Raw genomic sequence first — 7654 nt, 5'->3', positions numbered from 1 at the left:
GGCGGCGGTGAGAGAAACGGAGAGGGGGGGCCTATTTATGGAAGGGGGGGGCTAGGGAGGCTTGGGGAAGGGGCATCCGAGGCGGCGGTGGCGTCGTGCTCCCGGCGGACTCCGGCGGCAGCGAGGCGTGCGGGAAGAGGAGAGGGGCGACGAGGCGGGCCGTCGGCTTGGGCTCGGCCCAGCCGACGCGGGCGCGTTATTTTTTTATTAAATAAGTTCCGCGGAAAATATTGCGTAGAAAAATAAATAAAAATCAGAAAAATATGAAATAAATTTTCCCCGTCTAGTTAGAAAATCTAGAATAGGGTGAACATTTTTAAAATCAAAAATAAATATTTTGAAAACATGTATATTTTTAAATGCAATAAAAATTGCAAATAAAATCCAATTAAATTCCAAATAATGATTTTAAAATTTTTCCTCCAGTATTTCAATGTTTTGGAGAAGTCATATTTTCTCCTCTCGTTTATATAAAATGAAATATTTTTCCGGAGAGAAAAATAATTTAAAACCAAAATCCTCGTTGGAAAAATCAAATTTGAAAATACGAGAAAATCCCCAACTCTCTCCGAGGGTCCTTGAGTTGCTTAGGATTTATCGAGGATTTGTCAAAATGCAATAAAACATGATATGCAATGATGATCTATGTATAACATTCCAAATTGAAAATTTGGGATGTTACATCAAGTCAATCACGTCATTCTCCTAATGAGGTGATCCCGTTAATCAAATGACCACTCATGTCTATGGCTAGGAAACATAACCATCTTTGATTAACGAGCTAGTCAAGTAGAGGCATACTAGTGACACTCTGTTGTCTATGTATTCACACATGTATTATGTTTCTGGTTAATACAATTCTAGCATGAATAATAAGCATTTATCATGATATAAGGAAATATATAATACTTTATTCCTCTAGGGCATATTTCCTTCAGTCTCCCACTTGCACTAGAGTCAATAATCTAGTTCACATCGCCATGTGATTTAACATCAATAATTCACATCACCATGTGATTAACACCCATAGTTCACATCTCTATGTGACCAACACTCAAAGGGTTTACTAGAGTCAATAATCTAGTTCACATCGCTATGTGATTAACACCAAAGAGTACTAAGGTGTGATCATGTTTTGATTGTGAGATAATTTTAGTCAACGGGTCTGTCACATTCAGATCCGTAAGTAGTTTGCAAATTTCTAAGTCTACAATGCTCTGCTCGGAGCTACTCTAGCTAATTGCTCTCACTTTCAATATGTATCTAGACCGAGACTTAGAGTCATCTAGATTTAGTGTCAAAACTTACATCGACGTAACCCTTTACGACGAACCTTTTGTCACTTCCATAATCGAGAAACATATCCTTATTCCACTAAGGATAATTTTGACCGCTGTCCAGTGATCTACTCCTAGATCTCTATTGCACTCCCTTGCCAAAATCAGTGTAGGGTATACAATAGATCTGGTACACAGCATGGCATACTTTATAGAACCTATGGCCAAGGCATAGGGAATGACTTTCATTTTCTTTCTATCTTCTGCCGTGGTCGGGCTTTGAGTCTTACTCAATTTCACACCTTGTAACACAGGCAAGAACTCTTTCTTTGACTATTCTATTTTGAACTAGTTCAAAATCTTGTTAAGGTATGTACTCATTGAAAAAACTTCTCAAGCGTCTTGATCTATCTCTATAGATCTTGATGCTCAATATGTAAGCAGCTTCACCGAGGTCTTTCTTTGAAAAACTCCTTTGAAACACTCTTTTATGCTTTGCAGAATAATTCTACATTATTTCCGATCAACAATATGTCATTCACATATACTTATCAGAAATGTTGTAGTGCTCCCACTCACTTTCTTGTAAATACAGGCTTCACCGCAAGTCTGTATAACACTATATCCTTTGATCAACTTATCAAAGTGTATATTCCAACTCCGAGATGCTTGTACCAGTCCATAGATGGATCGCTGGAGCTTGCATATTTTGTTAGCACCTTTAGGATTGACAAAACCTTCTGGTTGCATCATATACAACTCTTCTTTAATAAATCCATTAAGGAATGCAGTTTTGTTTATCCATTTGCCAGATTTCATAAAATGCGGCAATTGCTAACATGATTCGGATAGACTTAAGCATAGATACGAGTGAGAAACTTTCATCGTATTCAACATCTTGAACTTGTCAAAAACCTTTTTGCGACAATTCTAGCTTTGTAGATAGTGACACTACTATCAGCGTCCGTCTTCCTCTTGAAGATCCATTTATTTTCAATGGCTTGCCGACCATCGGGCAAGTCAACCAAAGTCCATACTTTGTTCTCATACATGGATCCCATCTCGGATTTCATGGCCTCAAGCCATTTCACGGAATCTGGGCTCACCATCGCTTCTTCATAGTTCGTAGGTTCGTCATGGTCTAGTAACATAACCTCCAGAACAGGATTACCGTACCACTCTGGTGCGGATCTTGCTCTGGTTGACCTACGAGGTTCAGTAATAACTTGATCTGAAGTTCCATGATCATCATCATTAACTTCCTCACTAATTGGTGTAGGAGTCACAGGAACAGATTTCTGTGATGAACTACTTTCCAATAAGGGAGCAGGTACAGTTACCTCATCAAGTTCTACTTTCCTCCCACTCACTTCTTTCGAGAGAAACTCCTTCTCTAGAAAGGATCCATTCTTAGCAACGAATATCTTGCCTTCGGATCTGTGATAGAAGGTGTACCCAACAGTCTCCTTTGGGTATCCTATGAAGACACATTTCTCCGATTTAGGTTCGAGCTTATCAGGTTGAAGTTTCTTCACATAAGCATCGCAACCCCAAACTTTAAGAAATGACAACTTTGGTTTCTTGCCAAACCACAGTTCATAAGGCGTCGTCTCAACGGGTTTTGATGGTGCCCTATTTAACGTGAATGTAGCTGTCTCTAATGCATAACCCCAAAACGATATGGTAAATTGGGAAGAGACATCATAGATTGCACTATATCCAATAAAGTACGGTTATGACGTTCAGACACACCATTATGCTGTGGTGTTCCAGGTGGCACGAATTTGTGAAACTATTCCACATTGTTTTAATTGAAGACCAAACTCGTAACTAATATTTGTCTCCGCGATCAGATCGTAGAAACTTTATTTTCTTGTTACGATGATTTTCTACTTCACTCTGAAATTATATGAACTTTTCAAATGTTTCAGACTTCTGTTTCATTAAGTAGATATACCCATATCTGCTCAAATCATCTGTGAAGGTAAAACAAACTACCCCCAGAAAACGAGCCTCGAAAATGATAGGCGCTCCCACCCCCACCCCGGCGATCGCCACCTCCTCCGGTGATCTCCTCCCCTAGCCACCGAGTTTCCTTTCCTCTCCAATAGATCTCTCCGGCGCTCTGAGATCTCCGTTCTAATACCCATTTCCATGGGTTCTTCTGATGGATCCACCCTTGGCTTGGACTTCTCCAAGGGTTTGGTTTTTGCGGAAAAGGTTTTTCAATCGACGGGTTTTCCGGTGCACCCCATGGATGACACGGGCTTCTTCACCATGGTAATTTCTTTTGGCCGGCATGATTTTCGTTTGACTGAGGATTCGGTTGCAGCGGCAGTTGAGGCGGCCATTGGAGGTTCTGCTACTGAGTTCATGGTTTTTATGATCAAGGACAGGGTTTTTGGTTTTCAAGTTTCGTGCAAGGCTGTGGCTTTGATCATTCTCAAGCTCCGTTCTTTCTCTTGTGATCATTTTAAATGTTTCTTTCATCTTTGGGGTAATGGTGGCCCAAATTGGGGCTGTGAGTTTAAACTTTGGAAATTGGAATGTGATGCTGAACGGATCATTGTTAGTCCTTCCAAACGTCGAGCTACCCTTGGCATGTTGGCTATGCACACCAAGCCGCGTAAATCTTCGATAAGATCATCTCATGCCCCTGCCAAGAAGCTCTCTTTTTCAAAGTTCCAGAATTATCCTGCTTCTCGTGGTTATCGTTATCCGGCCACGCAAAATTGCATCCAGACTGTTGAGGAGGCGGGGTACATGCTTTCGGCGCATGAGAGGGTGGTCATCCACCCCCCGCCGCCGGCTGAACTCCGATGGACGTCAACTACCCCCTCCATTTCTTTCGGAACGGTTAGGGATCTTCCAACAGCTGCGGATGGGTCGCCATCTATCTCGGGCGGAAATTTTGGTTCTCCGAATGTGGACGTGCCATCCCATGTTGGGCCGTCATCTTCACGTTCCTCGGTCCTGGAGGAGCCGGGCTTATCTTATGGGCCTTCCATTCCTTCCTCTCAGCAAGCTGAAGAAGATTTTGATAACTTGGTATCGGGTATGGTGGACGAAATATTAATGTGTAAGTTTTTCTTGGCTAAGGGTCATTTTGCTGCGGCGTGCACGTCTAAACTACGTTGTACCTCTTGCTTGCGGGTGGGGCATGGTAAAAAGGACTGTAACAAGTTTGCAAGGATTTTGGGTCTGGTTTGGAAACCAAAACCCGGTAACGTTGCAACTTCCGAGGATCGCCCAGCTTCCACCGAGAATATCTCTCTGACACAGCTTTTACCAAACTTGGACTCCTCTTCCACTTCCGCATTTACTCCTTCGCCTTGTTCCATCAGTCCTGGTCCCAAAACACCTTCGACCGCGCCGCCTGAGACCCCTCCTCCGCCGGAGTTCTCGCCGTCTGCTTCCAGCCCGGGCTGTTCCCCTCCGATGGCCAACTTCCCTCTCGACCCCTTGCTGTATGTGCCGGCTGGCTGTAACGCCCACGATGCGGCTATATCTCCCACGTGTCGAGGCACAACTTAGAGGCATAACCGCATAGTGGTTTTGTCGCAAGAAGGGTCATCTTCACGCAATCCCATGTAATGAACAAGAATGGGATAAAGAGTTGGCTTACAATCGCCACTTCACACAATACATAAATATCATCATACATCATCCAAAATACAATCACATAGACCGACTACGGTCAAAAACCAGATGAAAATAAGACAACCACAAATGCTAGATCCCCGATCGTCCCAACTGGGCTCCACTACTGATCATCAGGAAAAGACACATAATAACGACCACGTTCCTCGTCGAACTCCCACTTGAGATCGACGCCATCATCTGCACTGACATCGTCGGCACCTGCAACTGTTTTGGAAGTATCTGTGAGTCACGGAGACTCAGCAATCTCACACCCGCGAGATCAAGACTATTTAAGCTTGTAGGAAAAAGGAGGAGTAATGAGGTGGAGCTGCAGCGGCAAAAGCATATATGGTGGCTAACTTGCGCAAATGAGAGCGAGAAGAGAAGCAACGGAACGGACGTCATCTAGCAATGACCAAGAAGAGGTCCTGAACACCTACTTACGTCATACATAACACAGACCGTGTTCACTTCCCGGACTCCGCCGAGAAGAGACCATCACGGCTACACACGCAATTGATGTATTTTAATTGGGTCAAGTGACAAGTTATCTACAACCGGACATTAACAAATTCCCATCTGCCTCATAACCGCGGGCACGGCTTTCGAAAGATAATACCCTGCAGGGGTGTCCCAACTTAGTCCATCATAAGCTCTCACGGTCAACGAAGGATAAACCTTCTCCCGGAAAGACCCGATCAGTCTCGGAATCCCGGTTTACAAGACATCTCGACAATGGTAAAACAAGACCAGCAAAGCCCCCGAATGTGCCGACAAATCCCGATAGGAGCTGCACATATCTCGTTCTCAGGGCACAACGGGTGAGCCAGACGTCGGGTTGGCATAGACCCTGGTTGCCCAGGGGGCGCCGCACATCGCTCGGTTTGGGCCAGCATGCGAAGAACACTGGTCCGGGGGTTTAAAATAAGATGACCCTCGGGCTCGCGAAAACCCGGGGGAAAAAGGCTTAGGTGGAAAATGGTAAAACCAAAGTTGGGCCTTGCTGGAGGAGTTTTATTCAAGGCGAACTGTCAAGGGGGTCCCATAAATCACCCGACCGTGTAAGGAACGCAAACTCAAGGAACATAATCCCGGTATAACAGTAACTAGGGCGGCAAGAGTGGAACAAAACACCAGGCATAAGGCCGAGCCTTCCACCCTTTACCAAATATATATAGATGCATTAATTAAATAAGAGATATTGTGATATCCCAACATATCCATGTTCCGACATGGAACAAACTTCAACTTCACCTGCAACTAGCAACGCTATAAGAGGGGCTGAGCAAAAGTGGTAACATAGCCAAACAACGGTTTGCTAGGAAAGGATGGTTAGGGCTGACATGGCTAAAGTGGGAGACATGATATAGCAAGTGATAGGTAGCGAGCATGGCAATAGAGCGAACAACTAGCATAGCAAAGATAGAAGTGATTTCAAGGGGTGGTCATCTTGCCTGCAAGATTCTCAGAGTTGTCGAAAGCTTGATCCTCGTAAGCGTACTCGACAGGTTCTTCGTTCACGAACTCGTCTCCCGGCTCTACCCAAGACAAGAACACAAACAAACGGAACCACAATCAACAACGAGAAATGCGCAAAAAACATGATGCAAAACATGTATGATATGCAAGATATGATATGCGATGCATATGCGTGCTCCGGAAGGAAAATAATGAACATGGCAGTAACTTGGCAAACCAAGCATGCCACTGGAAAGATGAGGTGATTTCGGTCGAAATCGATATAAAGATCACCGGAATCGGATGCACGGTTTGCAAATGGCAAGCAAAACAAGAATGACACGAATCTGTGATAACAGCATGATAGCACTTAAAATGCAACAAACAACAATGCTACAGCACCCCAACATAGCAACAAAGCACACGGAAGTAATCTACAGGAGATGATTGACAAAAGATGAACACTGAGCTACGGCTAGTTCACAACATATTAAGCTCAAACAAGTATGGCAAAAGTGCAAAAGATTACAGGTTCAGAGACTTGGTGAAAAACTGGACATGGCAGAAAACAGCATCAGGTAGCAATGTTCAGAGCACGAAATCAACCTGCTACAGGAACTTACCATAGCAAAACAAGGCATGGTAGTGTTCTACTAAATTCACATGACAAAACTCCCTTACCGACCATAAGCCAAAAAGGACCAGAAGATATGATGGCAAGCATGTAAACATAGCAAGTTTCGTTATCAGGTTTCAGACTTGGCAGAAAACAGAGCATGCCTACTTTGGATGCTTGTGCTAGTCACCACAGAGATCACACAAATACATGGACTGTACCACTGGAAAGATGGCATGGCATACTTCAAAACACATGTAGAGCTCATGCTCAAAAGATGCACAGAATAAATGATACAAAAATGACAAATCTCCAAGTTCTGTTAAGAACCAGAGAATAACAGCAACTAGCCCTCTTCCAACGAAGATTTGGGCATCAGGATGACCTCTAATGAACAAGGTGCAATTGAACAAAATGAAGAGCATCACGAGACGAACAATTTGACATACATGCAAGAAGTTATCGCATCGGGAACAGAGGCACATGCTGATGAATTTCCAGGACTTGGAAGAAAAAAGGGGGGGACGAAGTCAACGCGTACTGTAGCTCGGGCGATCAGATCTGGGGGAGGTCGAGCTCGGGCTCGGGCCGGCGGTGGCGCGCGGGCTGCCGGCGCTCGCCGGAGGGAAGGAGGAGGCGAGGCCGAAGGAGAGGAGCGCGG

This window comes from Triticum aestivum, chromosome 3D, assembly GCF_018294505.1.
Source record: "Triticum aestivum cultivar Chinese Spring chromosome 3D, IWGSC CS RefSeq v2.1, whole genome shotgun sequence".
In the NCBI taxonomy this organism is placed as follows: domain Eukaryota; kingdom Viridiplantae; phylum Streptophyta; class Magnoliopsida; order Poales; family Poaceae; genus Triticum; species Triticum aestivum.
This window is presented reverse-complemented; position numbering follows the sequence as displayed.